Raw genomic sequence first — 18761 nt, forward strand, 5'->3', positions numbered from 1 at the left:
CTGGAGACCCTGGGACTACAGTATCGTGAGTACAGGGACTCGTGTCAAGGGGCCTGACCCGAGGGGGGCCACCTCTGTAAGTAGGACAGTCAGTGGTCGGGTGTCAGCTGAGGAAGACAGAAAGGATAATAGGGAGAGTGTCCTGAAGATAACTAGTTGTTCACCAAGTTATGGATAAGAGGCTTAATCCACATTTATCCAAAGTTGCAGGATGAATCAACAGCCTGGCTGTTCCAAATCTATTGTAAAGCAGAAAAGATAGGGGTTCTCAATCACTGTGACTAGGTAAAGTTGGAGTATCCCACTATTTCCTTCTCCTATCCCCATTTTACAATAAACCACAAAACAACCAAATACACTTGGATTGCTTATTGGAGTGTGAGCCAAGGAGAATCAAGGACTTGTCTTTATTTATGGCTGGGTGCTGGTAATCAGCGGGAACCTACAGAGTGAATATCAAGCAGTCCCTATGGGGGCAGTGCTACAATGAAAAACTGTGGCTTTGTGTAACTAAAAGGCAGGCTTCATCCACCTGCTGGCTTGCATACAATTTTGATCAATTTTTAGGCATTTTGCCAAGGCACCCCTGAAGAAAACCTCAAGGCACCCCATGGTGCCTGGGTACCCTGCTTGAAAAAGGCTGGTCTAGAGGCATTCATACCGCGTCGGCTCAGGGCTGCTTTGGCAACAAAAGGAGGACCTACTCAGTATTAGGTGGGTCATCATAATACAAAAGCTGAAAAGGAAAGCCGCTCAGGTGAGACGAAGCACTCCGGTGCTGGTTGGATCCGCCATCCAAAACTTGATAAACCAAAAGGAAAATGGACCGCACTCAGGAGTAAATGAAATTAGAAGTATCCTTTATTCCTCATGAAGGATCAATACAGACAGTGCATCACAGGGACATGCGACAGGTTGACGCATTTCACGATACAGAGGATCGCTTACTCATAACCACAAGTAGTAAGCGATCCTCTGTAAAACTCGTGAAACGCGTCAACTTGTCGCATGTCCCTGTGTTGCACTGTCTGTATTGATCCTTCATGAGGAATAAAGGATACTTCTAATTTCATTTACTCCTGAGTGCGGTCCATTTTCCTTTTGGTTTATCATGTTTTGGATAGGTCATCATAATGTTATGGCTGCCTGGTATATATGTACACACAGTATATTGTATAATGAAAACTACTTGTTTCATGCATGCCAGTGCTCCATGCAGGCCTTGAGTAGACATAACAGATAAGAGACCTAACATCTGTTCAGCATTCATTGTTTTCCCTTTAAATATTCTTAGCGGGTGAGCTCACATTGACAAGGCTATCAGTAGCATGCAGCCATAGGAATTCATAACCGCAAACTCTTAGGAAAGGCTCTATAATCATCTCCTTCTTAGCAACGCATTTCAGAATGCCATTAATATGAGATATTTACCGAAGTGTCACCTTGCCAATAGTCCTCCTGATCTCATAACGGTAAAGAGCATGATGATAGTAATACTAGTAATGTATAATGTACATCTGGTGCAATATAGGTGTTCTAATGGCCCAGGCAATAGAGCATAAATTTGAAAGCTGCTGCGAGCGGGACTTGATTGCAAAATATCATAGAGAGAATGAAACAATACAAAGTGCGCTTGAATGGGTGGGAGCCACTTCCTCCCAGGCTGGGCTGGATTGGGGGCACTAACGGTTAATAGGCTGTGTTTGCAGAAATGAAGCCATCGTTGCTGGAGCTGATACACAGAGGTGACTGATATGCATGAATTCAGCCAGAGCAACTATTTATTCTATCGTATGAATATAGAACGCTGGAATCTAATGGCGAAAGGAAACTGACGGTGAAAAGATGATTCAATTTTAATGCCATTTCTTAACACAACCATTGTAGTGCAAAATGAACAATTTATATTACTGTGCATTAAAAAATGTCATACGTATATCATACTATTAGCTCATTTCTGCCGCCACTATTAAAGGAAGAATAGGCTGCCAAAGCTACCCACCTAATTAAAATGCCAATTCCCTGGCTGCCATGCTGATCTTCTGGCTTCATGAGCTTTACCTTTTCTCAGAACATCTGAATTTAAGTCTGCGCAACACAGTACAGTCCCAATGGATACCATGGGTAGGTTGCCACTGTTGATCATCTTTTATAAAAAAAAGTTAATTAACCACTTGCCGACCGCTCACTGAGCTGGTACTGCGGCAAAGTGGCTCGTTATCGTCTGGCGATGTAGACCTACGTCACCAGACTCTCCCCTCTCTCTGCGGCGCGTGCGCGCCGCCAGAGGCTCGCGCGCACCGCCGGAGACTCGCTCCCGCTGTATTCAAACACAGCGGTAGTCGGGCCAGGGGAGGAGAGGCGGTGATCACCGCCGCTCTTCCCCGATCGTCGGGGATTAAGTGAGGAAATCCGCCCGCTTGTGTAAACAAAGCGGGCAGATCTCCTATGTGACAGACAGTGACAGATTACAGGATTCAGCATAGCTGAACATGCGATCTGTGTCTGTGTCACACAATCCCCTCCCCCCACACCCGTCAGTAAACATGAGGCATACATATGACCCCTTTATCACCAATAAAGTTAACCCCTTCCCTGAAAAGTGTCATTATTACAGTAACAGTGCATATTTTTAGCACTGATTACTGTAGTAATGTCACTGGTACCCCCAAAAGTGTCAAAAATGTCAGTCAAGGGTCCGATCTGTCCGCCGCAATGTCGCAGTCCCGCAAAAAAATCGCAGATCGCCGCCGTTATTCGTTAAAAAGAAAAACACCAAAAATGACAAAAATCTTTCCGTTTGTTAGTAAACGCGATAACTTTTGCGCAAACCAATCAAAATACGCTTTTTGCAATTTTTTTTACCAAACATATGTAGCATAAAACAAATTGGCCAAAAATGTTAAACAATTTTGATTTTTACATTTTTTTGGGGGAATTTCATATAAAAAAATTTGAAAAATATTGTAATTTTTGCAAAATTTACGCTCTTTTTTTGTTTATAGCGCATGATCAAAAAATCGCACAGGTGATCAAATACCACCAAAAGAAAGCTCTGTTTGTGGGAAAAAAAGGATGTCAAATTCGTTTAGGTACAACGTCGCACGACCGCGCAATTGTCCGTTAAAGTCACGCAGTAAAAAATCTTAAAAAACCCCCTGGTCAGGAAGGGGGTAGAATCTTCCGGGGCTTAAGTGGTTAAGTATCACCTTTGGGAGATGCAGACTAGAATACTGCAATCACTGAGCAGCAAAATATATCACCTGCAATGTATTTCAGTTATTTTGCAAAACCTGGCCTGTAAGTGGGTCCCAAGGCTCGGAGTTGAGAGCCACTGCTCTAGAAGATTTTTTGCAGCCCACAGCAGTGGCATACCCTCAGTGTGCACAGATTGAGTATTAAGCCCCGTACACACGTACCGATCGTCGGCCGGCGAACTGGTGAACAATCGGCCGTTCTGGTGTCGGCATACAAAAATTTTAATGCTTGCATGACAGATTCTTGTCGGCAGAATGTGCACTGACGGCTGTCGGAGGCATCATACTAAAGGCCCGTACACGCGTACCGATCGTCGGCCGAAAAGCGTCGGCCGACAACCGATCTGCCGATTGTAGGCTTGTTAGTATGATGCCTCCGACAGCCGTCAGCGTACATTCTGCCGACAAGAATCTGTCATGCAAGCATTAAAATTTTTGTATGCCGACACCAGAACGGCCGATTGTTCGCCAGTCAGTACAGATTTCGGCCGACAGACAGCAGATTTGCAAGACTGGGCATGCTCAGAAAAGAAAAAACACAGGGAAAGTTAACCATCACATGACATCACTTCTGCAGTCGGCTGTAGTCGGCGGACAAAATTCTTGTGCAGTCTTTTGCACTTTTCAACAGACACGACAGCCGTGAACATTTGACGGCCGATCTGTCGGCCGACGATCGGTACGTGTGTACGGGGCGTAACAAGCCTACAATCGGCAGATCGGTCGTCGGCCAACGCTTTTCGGCCGGCGATCGGTACGTGTGTACGGGCCTTAAGGGTCAGAAAAGTTTGCCTATGGTCTCTGCTTCAATCCCCCCTAACCTACACCTGGACTTTGTAAGGGGACTCTGATGGGGGCACTGATGTAAGGGGCACTATTATGGAGACCCTAAATCATTAAGGGACTCTGATATAAAAGGGAGGGGGGTTTTGATAGGAACTTGGATGTGGGGGGGAAACTATGATGGGGACCCTGACATAAGGGGGGTCTCTAATCGGGGCCCTGATGTGAGGGGGGGGGCTCTGATGTAAGGGGACTCTAATAGGTATTTTTTTTAGCCCCTGAATATTTGTAAAATATGCAGTGTGTCCCCTTATACTGAAACGTTTGGAGACCCCTGTTATAGTAGAAAAGAAGATAAAAGCAATGTCAAAGGGTATATTGTGATCTGTTGGAGAGGTGATAAATACCTTCAGCTGGCCATAGATAGATCATATTTTTGATCAGCCAGCTGATCAAAAAAAATTCCCCCATCCACCCTTTGGAGGCTGATGGGGAATCCGCCCTCTGCGCTATTGTATTCTGGTAGCGGGACTCCTCCGGTGCCAGAGTACACTGATCATCGCTACAACTGATTGATTGAAAGGACGGATTGGGGGAAAATATACTGACAGTGCCGATTTGGAGGATTCAATCGCTAGATCAACTCCTCTTGAATGGGAACAGTAATACATGGAACGAAATTTGGCCGCTTCCAGCTGAACTTCAATCCATATATGAGCAGCTTTACTGTGTTATGTTTAGCATGCATGCACATAGAAACAAAACATAAAATTGGTCAAATTTTAGGATAAAGTGCACTTTAAATGTCCTCAGCTCAAGTGGGCCCATTTTGCTGAGGTTTTCTGGCGGTGATATAAAAATAGTAAAATATTATCCACCAGCAACAATAGAAAGTCAGGGCTAAGAAGAAAAGTCTCACTCCAAGTGTGTTTTGAAAACAGCAACCACTGTGCTGAACAAAGCATATATGAAATGGGAGATTAGCATTAAATGGCAGAGATCTTAGGCACAAGGTGATCCAATGCCCAGAGCAAAAATGCCCCCTGCCGGGTTTATTACACATGAGTCAGTGTCTCTTCAAGACAAGAAAACACATGAAACATTTGAAAATACCTGCGGAGGATGGGGAGCAAAAAGCATGATGTGTGAGGACATGGGCCACCAGAAAAGTAAGCATGGATGCTTTTCTTTTAGGACCCAGGTTTCTTTTACAAGTGGCCCTGTGGTGATGGGGTCATTTTAAAATGCAGAAGCTCAAAATAAGTTGAGTAGTTGGGCCTGGGAGGAAGAAGCAGATCCGTCCAGCACAATGCAATGTGCACTCATTAAAAACGCTGAAGCTCGGCTTACCGGTCCTAAGTCTGACCCTAAAAACTGCTATATTGTGCCTTTGATCTTCTCCCATTCTATCTGTAGCACTGCCCCCTAGGGAGCTGCTGAGAATTACACTTCTTGGATTCCCCCGGGTTACCTGTAGCAACTCCTTAAATACTCGGCTCAGACAATGAACAGTCCAGGGGATTTGGTTTTTGTGTTTTTATTGGAACTTGGCTGGGAGAAGGGATGAGTGGGATACTCCAACTTGAACTATGCACAATTCCTGAGGACAACTGACTGTAGAATGCGGCGAGGCCGCTGCTTCATTTTGCCACTGAAGTGAAGATAAAGAATATGTACTCTTGTTTAGGTTACTCTTCAGGATCTAACTTGGCACCCCCTTTCTCACTGATTGTGTGCGCTGACCTTCTGTCCACTGACACCCTACTGGAGTGGTCCCCTTCTTAGGTAGACCCCTGGCAGGCTCCCTGGTACTGATGGACACTGTTTTTCCCAAGGCCGCTCTGCTTCCAACTCCACTTGTCAGCTTCCTGGACCTCTTGGCTCAGCACCACACTCACACTCTACCTCACCAGGCCGACTGCCTGTGACCACCTTCCATGCAGACAGGAGTAGAGACAGCCATCACCCTCCTTCTGGGACTTGGCTTCCCGCCCAAAGACACCCTGTCGCATGTGCCCCTGGCTTTTATAACCTATCCCAGGATGCACCACTCTTGTGCCAACCCACTGAGACAGCCAAAAAAGCTTGTGTGCCTCTGTCTGGGTTTCCTCCACTGTCCAACAGGCTCTCCTATTGGATACAGTGGGGACACTCCCTCAGCCAAGATGAATCACCCACTGGGCACATGCAACAGGCATGACTACAGATCAGGCTCCCCTGTGAAGCAGGCAGAGCAAACTATTCTTTTTCCTAGCACCTATCTAAGAGGGTTCTACATATCTCTATCTGTTTATACTTATTTTGGGAGAAAAGAGGGTATGTAGAAACCCATAGCAACAGGAGTTCAACATGCTGAATTAGGCCAGTGATTTATCATTGCTTTCAATGGGTTACAGGATTCAATCTAGATTTCCCATATCAGCATAATTTTATGCAGCAACCCCTACTGCCCACCTTAATTTGTTCCCTAGTTTCACCCTACCTCTGTGGTCTTTGATTATGCTATGTGGCTCATTGGCCTGTTTAGATGAAACACCAGCAACTGCCAGTGGTGGGGCTAGCACTGGAGTTGCAGTGCATTAGTACATTTATTAGGCTGGGGCCACCAGCTTCATTGCCATTGCAGCTTCCATCTAGCTTGTCTTCCTGGAGTCTAAATGCAGCAATTTAAACATGACTGAGGCCTGCTGTGGGGTATGAGGGCAAGTTGTATATTTCCCTGTTCATTTATATCGTTTAAGGCTGGAGTCTCAGTGTCTTCTTCCAGCCATTTCTCCCCATGACAGTTTTTGGGCCATTTGCACTTGGACATGATTAAAGCAGAGTTCCACTCAAAAGTGGAACTTCCACTTTAAGTGGTCCTGACCCCCCAACATGCCACATTGGGCATGTCATTTTTTTTTTGGGGGGGGGGGAGGGGGAGTGGGTACCTAGTTTTGACAAGTACCCACTCCCACTTCCGCTCGGGCCACCTAGGTGGCTCGGGTGGAGGTTCTCCTCTCCCCTCCCTCCCTGCAATCTTCTGGGACATGAAGATTGCCCCTCCATTCAGGACGCGAAGCGCGACTCATGAATGCGCAGTGTGCACCCGGCTGTGAAGCCACAAGCTGTCACAGCAGGGTGCCCACACTAGAGATGCCGGCACCACGGGGAGAAGACAGAGAACCGAGGCTCCCCCCCCCCCCCCCCCGGTCGCATTGCTGGACCGTGGGACAGGTGAGTGTGTGTTCATTAAAAGTCAGCAGCTACACTTTTTGTAGCTGCTGACTTTTAATAAACAAAAAAGCCTGTGGAACTCCGCTTTAAGTATAGGCATAATAATGCAATAAATAAAAGGGTGAACAGGACCAAGCATTATAAAACCTTGTGCACACAACTAAGTTGTGCTATGTGGCTCATCAGCCTGTTTAAAAGAGATGCCAGCAACCGGTGGTGGGGCTAGCACTAGCAGTGGAGGATTATACATTTATTAGGCTGGGGTCACCAGATCCATTCCAGTTGCAGGTTCCATCTAGCTTGTCTTCCTGGAGTCTAAGCCTAGCAGTCCAAATCAGATTCAGAGGGTTGTGACTGCTGGAAGATAGAAGGGCAAGCAGTATATTTCTCTCTTCATTTATAATGTTTAAGGCTGGAGTCTCAGGGGTTGGTTTTCTAAAGGTAAATAGACTATGCACTTCTGCAAGTGCAGTTGCTCCAGAGCTTAGTAAATTAGGGAGAGTCCAGCTGAGCTCCATCATCCAATCATGTTCAAGCAAAAATGCTGTTTTTTAACCTCCCTGGTGGTATGATTCTTTCGGATTTTAGGTGCTGAAAGCGGTACCATTATTTTGCATGTAATTTTTAAGAATGAGCAGCCCAAACCAACTATTTACATATGATTTTTTTTTTACTGTGCGTTCTTCTTTATAACATCTCAGGTATGATAAAGTTTGAAACTCAAAATCATAATTTATAATATAATAAATAACTATAAATAAGTTAAAGTATGTATGTATTTATGTATACATATATATACTGTGTGTGTATATCTATATCTATATCTATATATATATATATATATACATATACATAAAAAGTACAGTAAAACTGCAGGAAAGGGCACTGGGGGGCAAACTAATGTGGATTTATTTTATAATGTATCAGTGTGTTTGGTGTGTTTTACTTTTGAATTTGCCGCCGGTTCCACCCCCCTGCGAACGTCACGTCGCAGGAGACGGAAGCCGGGGCTCACAGAGCATCGGGAGGAAGATCCACCGCCGAGATACATCGCTTGATCCCGGGGACAAGGTAAGTAACCCCTCTACCAGGATCCAGTGATCTTCCTAGCGGTACCCCGAGTGTGGCTCGGGGTTACCGCTTTTGGCACTGAAATTTAACCCCGAGCCACACTTGGGAATACCGCTAGGAAGGTTAAATTTTCCATGCACATGATTGGGTTTTCTTCGTAAAGTGAAACTTTACCTCATTTACTAAGCTCTGGAGCAATTGCACTTACAGAGGGCAACCTCACTTTCAAAAGTGCACCGTTTATTTGCCTTTAGTAAATCAAATCCATAGTGTCTTCTTTCAGCTATTTCCCCCATGACAGTTTTTTTGCCATTTGCAATTTATATGATTAGATTTTAGGCATAAGAGTGACATGAATACAATGGTGAACAGGACGAAGGATTAGAAAACCTCGTGTACATGAGTGGGTTGTGCTATGCGGCTCATCAGCATTTAACCACTCTAGTACCGCTCACGGTAATACTACTGCGGCAGAGTGGCTCGTTCCCGTCCAGTCACGTAGTATTAACGTGACTGGACTCCTCCCCTTCTGGGCGGCGCTTGCGCGCCGCCGGAGGCTCGCTCCCGCTGTTTTCATTCACAGCGGGAGTCGGGCCAGGGGAGGAGCAGCGGCGATCGCCGCTGCTCTTACCCGATCGTCGGGGATCGAGTCTGGAGATCCGCCCGCTGTGTGTAAACACAGCGGGCGGATCTCCATAGTGACAGGGAGTGACAGATCGGACTGTTCAGCATAGCTGGACATCCGATCTGTCCATGAATCACATAGTCACCTCCCCCCCTACACGTCAGTAAGCACCAGGCATACATTAACCCCTCCCTCTCCAATAAAATTAACCCCTTCCCTGCCAGTGTCATTTTTACAGTAACAGTGCATATATACAGCACTGATTACTGCAGTAATGTCACTGGTACCCCCAAAAGTGTCAAAAATGTCAGTCAGGGGTCCGGTCTGTCCGCCGCAATGTCGCAGTCCCGCAAAAAAAATCGCAGATCGCCGCCATTACGCGTTAAAAAAAAAACACCAAAAATGACAGAAATCTTTCCCTTTGTTAGTAAACGCAATAACTTTTGCGCAAACCAATCAAAATACGCTTATTGCGATTTTTTTTACCAAACATATGTAGCATAAAACAAATTGGCCAAAAACTTTTAAAAAAATTGGTTTTTACATCTTTTTTGGGGGGAATTTCATATAAAAAAATGTGAAAAATATTGTTATTTTTTCAAAATAAACGCTCTTTTTTTGTTTATAGCGCAAAAAGTAAAAATCGCACAGGTGATCAAATACCACCAAAAGAAAGCTCTGTTTGTGGGAAAAAAAGGACGTAAATTTCGTTTGGGTACGGCGTCGCACGACCGCGCAATTGTCAGTTGAAGTCGCACAGCGCCGAATCGCAAAAAGTGGCCTGGACGGAAGACAGCAAAATCCTCCGGTTGTAAAGTGGTTAAAAGAGACACAAACAACTGCTAGGGGTGAGGCTAGCAGACATTTATTAGGCTGGGACTGGGGCAGAATCATTCCGGCTGCAACTTCCATCTAGAGTCTAAACTAAGCAATCAAATGCAGATTCAGGTCTCTAAACCATAAAAAAAACACTCCAGAGCTCAATCCAAGGTACTTCAGAGGGTATTTAGGTGCACAATGCTTCTTAAGGTGCACCCCTACACAGATCAGGAAATCTCCAGTCCAGTTATGTGGTGGTAATGCACATGGAGTTGCACCCTCTTGTGTGTGTTTGTGTTTTTACAGAGGTTTGAGACTGCTGGAAGATATAAGAGCAAGTAGAGTTCTTCCCTGTTCTTTTATAATGTTTAAGGCTAGAGTCTCTTTTTCCAGCCATTCCTCCCTTGACAGTTTTTGGGCCATTCACAGTTTTAGGAGCAACCCAGTGAATAGTCAGCGGTTAAAATAATAGTTCTCAGGATAAAAACGACTTGTTATAGAAGCTCAATTGGCGTGCTTAGTTCAGACGTAGACTATGCCCTACCCCGATGATATCACATATGACGAAACATGTAGGATGTAGTCCATGTCTGAACTAACCACACCAATTGAGCTTGTATACAAGTTTTTTTTAAATTCTGGGAACCACCATTTTAACTGCTGACTATTCACTGGATTGCTGTGTTTAGTAACCTTTTCTCAAAATAGGTTGGGGTTTTACACTATATGGAGTGCCTTTTTCTTCCTTATTGGTCACGCCTTAGGAACACCAGGGGTTTGTTTGGCCAGCCATGTTACCTTCCTTTTTGTCAACATAAAAGCCTCTTTTTTCCTGTGTCTATATAGGGTATTTTTTTTGCAGTATCTTCCTTTCTGATCTAACCACTGAGGGATTCGCTTTGAGTGCTGGATCATTATTCAAACGCTTGTCTAGACTCCTATGATGTAGAGACTAGAGATCTAGAAAGCTCACATTTTGCTTATTATCACGGTGGAGGTGCACCAGGTGGATATTCATCTAAACAATCACATTTCTTTGGATATTACTTAAAGGAACTTTCTTTCCATCTGTCACTATGCCCTTTAGGCTACAAGGTGCTACAGCATCGCATTTTGTCTTGGAGATTTCTGGCATCCACTGCAACAAAAATGTCATTTTTGGTGAGATACTCCCAATAGGAACACGTCTAAAGGGATGAAGACCCAGCAGCTTCCGTCATTAGAGCTCTGCAGCTGCCACAGCTGATAGATAATTATGAAACCACTCCCATTAGACCCATTCAGCACAGAGGCACAGAGGAACAAACAGGGATTTCTTCAGAACAACAAAAGGTAGGAATCTGCAACAAAGTTTGTTAAAATCCTTGCAATGTACAGAGATCACCCAGAGGGGAATGTTTTTTTCTCAACAAAAGTGGAGTTACGCTTTAAATATTACATGGCAAAAAAATAACCGGCTTCACCGTGGCTTGAATGACTGAAATAAAACCGTGAAATCTTATTCTGCAGCATGTACAGTAAACTGCTGATTTTCATAAGAAGATTGCTTAGAGTAGGCGTTTTAATTACATTATGTAAAATAGACACTGGTAACCTTCACAAATACATATGTAAATGCATCGAGGGGTTATTGGAAATGAAGGTGTCACATGCTGGCTTTTTTTTTTTTTTGAATGTTGAACTTCAATGTTAAAGACATACTAACACTTTTTTAATCCTCTCTTTGTGAAATGGAAATACATATTGACAAATGCTAAATGAGCTTTATAAAGTTTGGCGGCATTCTTATTAGCTCAGCTACTGTCTGCCCCTAAAATATATAGTATTCTACAATATATCGTTATATAATCTAATACACAGGCTTAGGATCATGAGAATATGATTTATGGTCTTTATTCTAGTAGAAAATTGTTAAAACTGTCTGCCGGGATCACAGAAACTGCAAGCACCCCCAAAGTTCAGATTTTTAGACATAAAAAAAGACATCTCTTTTGATTAAGTAGTTGTAAACCCTTATGCACATCCATTACATAGTTACATAGTTAGTCAGGTTGAAAAAAGACACAAGTCTATCTGGCTCAACCAAAAAAAAACAGTAATGGGAACCCAACCATACAATCCCAAATACACAGGGCCGGATTAAGAGCATCATGGGCTTGGTGCTGAGGATTTTGAAGGGCCTTAAGGGCCGTGCCTTGCCATGCACCCAGAGGAGGAAGGGTGCAGCCATGCATGCCTAATTCAACATGGGATGCTGTCTCTGAAGCCCATAAACACATCCATGCATCGGCAACTGTCCCTCCTTGTCCGGCCTTCGTGCTGTGTGGGGAGGTTCTGAGGGAGCTGCCTGGGGAAGCGAGCATAGAAGCCAGACTTCTGTGTTTACAAGTGACAGAAGAGCGGTAACAGTGAATATGGCCAACCCGGGGCCTATATAAAGGTAGGGGCCTGGAGCTGCAGCTCCAATAGCCCCTACGTTAATCTGGCCCTGCATATACACAATCCTATACCCACAGTTGATCCAGAGGATCAACTTGAAGTGACTTGTCTTCGGTGATACGCAGAGATGAATACAGTTGTACCTGTCTATCTGCAATCTTCTCTACATCCATTCAAAGTCCAGAATTTATAAAGCTTGTCTGAGTTGTCAAGAAATATGGAGCAGAGACCTAAAATTACACACTGCCGAGCTCAGGGAGGAGAGCTCTCAGAGCTGATTGGAGATACCCTCCCCCCTTTTACACAGCACAGAGGGATAGAGCTGGGGCTGTCAATCAGCTGGAAATGCCTCCCCTGTCACCTTTTTTCTCTTGGTGTCAGGAAAACTTGTCAGAGGTGATTCATGCTGATAGCAGAGGAACGAAGCAGCAGACAGAATTGGCACTCAGTGCCTTTTCTCACCAGCAGTATATATAGCAGTATATAGCAGTCTTGTGACTTCTATATACTTCTATATACCTATATCTATATAGGATCAGATAGCCTTTTTACACAACCCCTTTGGTTTCACAGTGAGAATAACAAGCATGCTTTACTGCATATACAAACTGATTTTACTGTTGTGGGTTTAGTAACCCTTTAAATCAGTGGTTCTTAACCTTGTTCGAGGTACTGAACCCCACCAGCTTCATATGCGCATTCACCGAACCCTTCTTAATTGGAAAAATAAAATATGATTTTATGAGTCTAGTCTCGGGAGGGGCACTGTTTACAGAACTGAATTAAATGTATCATACAAAGTAAAATGTACAGAGGTCAGTAGGCTGTAGGGCCGCGTACAGAGGTCAGTAGGCTGTAAGGCAGCGTACAGAGGTCAGTAGGCTGTAGGGCAGCGTACAGAGGCCAGTAGCATGTAGGGCAGTGTATACGGGTCAGTTGATTGTAGGGAAGGATAGAGTGGTCAGTAGGCTGGAGGACGGTGTACAGAGAATAGGGCAGAGGACAGGAGTAGATAGGACAGTGTACAATGATCAGTAAAGCCACACACCAGGGGGCTGGGAGGGCACACACCAGGGGAGGGTCAGGAGGGCACACACTGGGGGGGTTATGAGGGCACACACTGGGGGGGTTATGAGGGCACACACCGGGGGGGTTATGAGGGCACACACCAGGGGGTTGGAAGGGCATACACTGGGGGGAGGGTCAGGAGGACACACACTGTGGGAGAGGGTAGTGAGGGCACACACCAGTGGAGAGTCAGGAGGCCACACACTGGGTGTCAGGAGGGCACACATCAGTGGTTGGGAGGGTACACACTGGGGGGGGGGGGTTGGGAAGGCATACCATGGGGTATCAGGAGGACACACACTTGGGGGGGGGGTGGGGGTGGGAGGGCATACCATGGGGTGTCAGGAGGGCACACTGGGGTGAGGTTGGGAGGGCATACCATGGGGTGTCAGGGGGGCACACACTTGGGGGGGTTGGGAGGGCATACCATGGGGTGTCAGGAGGGCACACACTGGGGGAGGGCATACCATGGGGTGTCAGGAGGGCACACACTGGGGGGGTTGGGAGGGCATACCATGGGGTATCAGGAGGGCACACACTGGGGGGGTTGGGAGGACATACCATGGGGTGTCAAGAGGGAACACACTGGGGGGAGGTGTTGGGAGGGCATACCATGGGGTATCAGGAGGACACACACTTGGGGGGGGGGTGGGGGTGGGAGGGCATACCATGGGGTGTCAGGAGGGCACACTGGGGTGAGGTTGGGAGGGCATACCATGGGGTGTCAGGGGGGCACACACTTGGGGGGGTTGGGAGGGCATACCATGGGGTGTCAGGAGGGCACACACTGGGGGAGGGCATACCATGGGGTGTCAGGAGGGCACACACTGGGGGGGTTGGGAGGGCATACCATGGGGTATCAGGAGGGCACACACTGGGGGGGTTGGGAGGACATACCATGGGGTGTCAAGAGGGAACACACTGGGGGGAGGTGTTGGGAGGGCATACCATGGGGTGTCAGGGGGGCACACACTGGGGGGAGGGGTTGGGAGGGCATACCATGGGGTGTCAGGAGGACACACTGGGGGGGAGGTGTTGGGAGGGCATAACATGGGGTATCAGGAGGGCACACACCAGGGGGCATTCACAATGCTTATTGAGCTAAATGAAAAGGACATGCATTTCCATTTGTCAGCTAACAGCACCTCTATGCTAAGCTGCAGTAACTCAGCAGACTTAGCATAGAGGTGCTTGTAAATGAATCCACCATGTACAGCTAGCTGAGCCTACCTCCAGGAACATTCACTTGGCTCCCTCTGCTCAGCTGCTCACACTTCCCTCTTCCAGGCGGGCGCGATCTCCGTGGTCAGGTACATCCCCACCCCGCCCACTCAAACAGCAAGCAGGGGGGGGGTTGGCCTCACAATCAGTAATATTTTCTCGTGGGGAGCAATTGCTCTGTTGCCCCTCCGCCGAACCCCTGAGACTGACTCACCGAACCCCTGGGGTTCGATCGAACCCAGGTTAAGAACCACTGCTTTAAATATAATAAAAAGTGCAGAAACTTTTTGAAGACCCCTCGTACTGTAAAAACAACAAAGGTGACCAGCGCTATGGAATATCTAAAGTGTAAAAAAACTTAGGTACAGGTGTAAGCGGCCACAAACCAACCCCTGGAAAACCAAGGGCAAGATAAGTATCAAGAGAGAAGAGTTTGTATGAAGCGCTACCTGTTTAAACAGTTTCTATAAAAAAAGGGGGAATGGTAACCCCTACACAAATGTGTGTGCACCCAAATAAATCTTACTAAAGTGCTAGAAAAGTGCTGTTGGTGCAGGAGGTGAGTGTCAAGCACCCTACCGGGGAAAAAACAAAAGTGCACAGTGTCAAATAAATAATATACGTGACTGCTCATATGATTAAAATATTATAAAAATTCATAAATATCATAATATAAAAATTGCCTAAAAAGCAGTGCCAGTAAAATGTGCAAAGATGCAATAGTGGTGAACCAACAGTGTTTAGAAATTTCCAATAACAGTATGCAAACAAGATTATTTTTATTATATTAGAAACACACCCTGCAAGTGTAATAAATAATAAATAATAGTGAATGGGTGAAAATTCAAACCCAAATTATATTGTGAGTGAGGTGCCTAAAAGATGAAACCAATCGGTAACACTCTAACCGAGTATTCCTCTTCTGGGCCAGGAAAGTGGATATGTAGCCACAGAGGGAAAGTTCAAATCAGGGGTTCCTTCAGCCCGGAGGACCACACTGGGAGCTGCCTCCCTCATAAAGTATTGATCTGTGGTGCTCAAGCAGAAAGATACGGGACCCCAATAGCGTAGCAATTCAAATAATGTACAGTAGCAAGTGCAGAGAAACTTACACTTCGGACTGATCACATCAGCCGTAGATAGGACGCTGGGACACTTCCGCGTTCCACGGTTCCAAACCACTCAGACCGGAAGTGACGTGTGGCGTACGTAGCTCCGCCCTACGCGTTTCGTCATCAGACGTCTACTGGAGCGGCCGCTCCAGTAGACGTCTGGTGGCAAAATGCGTAGGGCAGAGCTACGTAGAGACCTGTGATCCTATATAAAAGGATCACAGGCGCTCTGTGATAATTTCAGAGGGAACAACGGGCAGCTGTGTTTACAACAGCTGATTGTTCTCTCTCAGCGGGGAGCGATCACAGCCGCCGCCCCCGTTCATTGACATTCCTGCTGCCTAGTGGGTGTGGGAGTGCGGCGCCGGTGCCGCGCGCTAACCCTCCAGCACTAAGCGTGCGACCGATGTAGGGCTACATCGGTTCTTGCAGGAGGGCCAGTCTGCCGCAGTAAATGTGCGGCGGGCGGTCCAGAACCTGTTAAAGTACATTTCATTATTTTTATTACATAACTGCAGTTAAAGAAGTTTTTTAAAGAGAAGACAGAATAAATTGAATCTCTAAAATTTAAAAAACAAATAGAGGGTGCACCGGCCTAGCACATTATCCTCGATAATAGGCTTTATTAAATGTAGGTGCATATACTCACAAACAAAGGTTTAAAAAGGCACATCCAATCCGAACATCTGGAACAATCTGTATCACGTTGACAGATGGTGAGAGAGCCATCATCTATTGAGGACATTGTATCTGTCAACGTGATACAGATTGTTCCAGATGTTCGGATTGGATGTGCCTTTTTAAACTTTTGTTTGTGAGTGTATGCTCTTACATTTAATAAAGCCTATTATTGAGGATAATGCGCTAGGCCGGTGCGCCCTTTGTTTTTTGATTTTAGTGCCTACAGACACCCCCAGTCTTAAAGTCAGCAAGGCCATGGCCATTTTGGAAGCCAAGCGTGAGTTCCATGGAATAACACCTTTGAATGGGTTGGATAGGGGGAGCCCTGTCTCTGAGCGCAGGAGGAAGGTGCTACAGCATCGAAATTTGTCTTGGAGCAATAAATGTAATCTCTGTTATATATTTTTTAGAAGGAGATGATTCTGCCTTCTAGGTTGCAGTTAACCCCGGTGTTTCCTTCCATTCTGGGATAAGGATGACTGTATAGGGCAATGGCACAGGCTTCCACTCTCCTGTCTGCTGAGCTCCACATAGGGAGAGCCATGTGGGTGATTGCTGGGCTGAGCCAACTGCATCTAATTTCACACAGCTCCGATGATGCTTTGAGGCACAACTTGCACACGGGAAGCATGTAATGAGGGAATGCGAACACGGCGAGAGAGATGGAAATAATTTATGGTCCAATGATGATGCTGAAGCTCAGAGAGACTGCATGCTGAGGATCTGCCATAGAGTTTCAGAAACAAAGTTAGAATTTGAGGTTTTTGTTTCCATATGGGTTACACATAGCACCCCATGTACTGAAATGCATTATGGGTAAATTCTGCACAAGAATGCATCATGTATTAATAATAGGATTCTATACAGTCTAATTCCCTTTATTGCTTGTTTATAAAATGTGTATAAGATCAACTTTTATCATTTTCTTTATCAATGATGTTTATTATTAAGATTTTCAAAGACAAGAAAAAGAAAATACAATTAACATTGCATTGTGGCGATATATGAATTCTATACCACTGATCCCAACCTTTATCATTTTCAAAGTGAAAACAACCACAGTAGAAAATAAATTAAACTTCACTCAAAAATAAATAATAAAATCCAATGCCAGGAAATCAGAAAATTCCACCTTCTAGTGGAGCTGTGCCCACAATGCAAATGTTGACTGTTGGTCTCCCACTCTCTGGGGGAGAGTAAAAGCATTTTACTTACCTGATCCTCCGCTCCTCCAGAAGATGGCGCTCCCCCATGTGTGGACTGCCCCTTGGTGTCATCATGTCCATAGGCGTGCACAGCCTATTGCATTAGGGTGTGTGTGTGTGTGTGTGTGTGTGTATATATATATATATATATATATATATATATATATATATAATTATATATGTATATACCTGTATATATAATTATATATATATGTGTGTGTTTATATATATATAGATATAAATAGACAGCAGAAGGGCAATAAACAGTGCCAGTAGGGCAGAGGTTGGTGTCAGTAAAGCAGTGTCGGTAGTTTATTTTTATTATTTTTTTATTATTCATTTTTTACAATTTTAATTTTTTTTATAATTTTTTTACAAATTTTTTTTACAATAATTTTTTATTAATTTTTACTATTTTTTTTAGAAGCCTCATTGTGGGGGGGGGGGGGGGGGGCTTTCACTTTTGAGTTGGAGAAAAATTCCCCAGCCCCTTTCTCTGCAGCAGGGGGAATCTGTGCAGCACAGGGTGATTAGGGTATGCCCAGGTACACCTGGCACACCTTGTGCACACCCCTATGATCACGCCAGTCTTCATGATGTCAGGACCTTAGACTGCTGGAGCACAGGGGAGAATGCAATGCAGGGACCAGTCTAGCAGGAAGGAGAAGCAGAGGATTTGTTAAGGAAATTTTCTTTTTGATGCCCCTTGGACCTAAAACATCGCCCCACTGCAAGGAGGAATTTTCAAGTTTCCCGGAGTTTGGCTTAAAGGTACGGCATTCCTGAGGGCTTTAGATTCATATTGTGTTATATTTTTAAAGTTGCTTTGAATCATTTTCAATGAGCAGCTTTAAATAAAAGCATACTTGGTGATCCTGCCATTTCAGGCACTTCCCATTATAAAGCAACAACTTTCTTCCAATTATGCACTTGTTTTTTCACTCTGTCATATGCACCCCTGATAGAGACTATCAAAGGCCAAGCCAAAACACAGTGCCTCACTGTTGTCATATTTGGGAAGCCCATCCAGATCAATGACCTGCAGCAGATGTTGAAGAAATGCATGTAGACAGGAATGGGATGAAGGAGGTTGGTGGGGATCAGTGGCATTGAGATGCAATTAGCGATAAGAAAAAGTGGTTGAAAACCTCAGACATGAAATATGAACAAAGTATATCCCTCTATAGTGTGCACTAAGTGTCATTTCTGTCTGCTGTCTCGCTCCTCTGCTATATGCTTGAATCAGTTCTTACAAGTTTTCCTG

This window comes from Pelophylax lessonae, assembly GCF_965119305.1.
Source record: "Pelophylax lessonae genome assembly, chromosome: 8".
NCBI lineage: Eukaryota > Metazoa > Chordata > Amphibia > Anura > Ranidae > Pelophylax > Pelophylax lessonae.